Source organism: Arachis duranensis, chromosome 1 (assembly GCF_000817695.3).
Source record: "Arachis duranensis cultivar V14167 chromosome 1, aradu.V14167.gnm2.J7QH, whole genome shotgun sequence".
NCBI classification, from domain to species: Eukaryota; Viridiplantae; Streptophyta; class Magnoliopsida; order Fabales; family Fabaceae; genus Arachis; species Arachis duranensis.
In genome coordinates this window covers 30,404,113-30,406,003 of record NC_029772.3, presented here as the reverse complement: position 1 = coordinate 30,406,003, position 1,891 = coordinate 30,404,113, and the positions used below count along the sequence as shown (strand labels likewise).

Genomic DNA, 1,891 nt, shown 5'->3' with positions numbered 1-1,891 from the left:
GAGGGTTTGCTTGCTGTTGGTATAAAACATTGAAGTTTCTTTCTCTTTGATTTCTCCAACTAAAATGAGGGTGATTCCTCCAGTTAGGGTTGTAAGTTTTATGAACGGGTCTTTCTTTGGCTTTGAAAAATGTCCCATGAAATTTACTTGCTCAGTAGATAAATGGACTTTTTTGAATAATTCACACCCTTCCCTCTGATGTGCCCCTTTATACAAGCCACATGTAGCTTATGTTCCTACGGCTGAAACTTGCCTCCATTCTAGTTATTTTGTGAGTGAAGAGAGTTGTTGAAACATAATTTTGTATTGTGTTAGGATTATACTTATGGTGTCCAATACCATCACTCATTTTTTATGGTTCTTTTGTATGATTACATGAAATTGTTAGCTGCCACTATTTTGATCAACTCCAATTCTTATTTAGGTGTCTTTCTATGTAATGAGCCTCCTGCGGATGAGTCGATGATGGTTCTTGAGACATGAAAGACTTCACCATAAAAGGTTTGGATTTACAACCACTCAGGAAAAGCATGATATGGGCATTTTTTGAGTATCTCCTTATATCTTTTCTATGCTTCATAGAGTGATTCATCATCCTTCTAGAAGAAGGAATTTATGTCATTCCTCAATCGAGACAACTTCTGGGGTAGAAAGTATTTAGTTAGAAATTTGTTAACTAAATCCTCCTACGATGTTATGCTACCCGGGGGTTGAGCTTGGAGTAATTGCTTAGCTCTATCTCTCAAAGAGAATGGAAATATCCATAACCAGATGGCTTCGAGGCTAGCTCCATTATTACTCTTTACTGTGCCACATAGCTGTAGAAAACTAGCTATGTGGACACTCAGATCTTCTTGAGGGCTACCACTGAATTGATCTTGCTTCACTAATTGGATTAGTGAGGGTTTTAGTTCAAAATTATTCGCTTGAACCGTGGGTCTCATTATGTTGCTTTCAGAACTATTAATGGCAGGTGTGATGTAATCACGAAAGGTCCTTCTCACGTTGTTGTTCTTCTCTACCATTCTCTCTTCCACTTCTCTTCTTGCCCTTGATTTCTTCCTTAATTGTGTAAGCATTCTTTCTATTTCAAGATCAAAGAGTGTGTAATCTTCTCTCCTTTGCATGCACAAAAACAAAAAAAGAAATAAAACATGCCGTGTAGAATAAAGAAGAAGAATAAAAGAAATTAAAAGATATAATTCAGTGATTCATCTAAATGTGTGTTGTCAATCTCAGTTAATCCTCGGTAACGATACTAAAAACTTGATAGGCCGAATCTTGATGGCACTAATCTTGGCAAGTGCAATAAATCACTTCAAGTAACTGGTGGACGAAATTGTGATCCTCAAAGTTGGTCTATTTGTATTTGTATGAAATCAAAAATACCCCAAAGAGATCATGGTGTGATGAATTGGGATCTTAATAATCCCTGGTGTGATCATAACTCCGTTCAACTTAACCAGCAAGTGTACTGGGTCATCCAAGTAATTCCTTACGTGAGTAAGGGTCGATCCCACAGAGATTGTTGGTATGAAGCAAGCTATGGTCACCTTGTAAATCTCAGTTAGGCAGATTAAATGGTTATGGGTTTCAAAAATTAATAATTAAACAGAAAATAAAATAAGATAGAAATACTTATGTAAATCAATAGTGGGAATTTCAGATAGGTGTATGGAGATGCTGTGCTCCTCTCGAATCTCTACTTTCTTCTTATATTCATCCAATCCTTCTTACTCCTTTCCATGACAAGCTGTATGTAGGGAATCACTGTTGTCAATGGCTACATCCCATCCTCTCAGTGAAAATGGTCCTATGCTCTGTCACAGCACGGCTAATCATCTGTCGGTTCTCAATCAGGTTGGAATAGAATCCCTTGATTCTTTTGCGT

General features: G+C 37.2%; 1 non-coding gene across 1 annotated transcript; it reads left to right on the top strand.

The window, feature by feature from the left end:
- Positions 1–525: 525 nt before the first annotated feature.
- LOC127742453 (small nucleolar RNA R71) lies at positions 526–632 on the top strand. The gene has a single exon (XR_008003723.1). It is a non-coding gene; the product is annotated as a small nucleolar RNA R71 (small nucleolar RNA).
- The last annotated feature ends 1,259 nt before the right edge of the window (positions 633–1,891 follow it).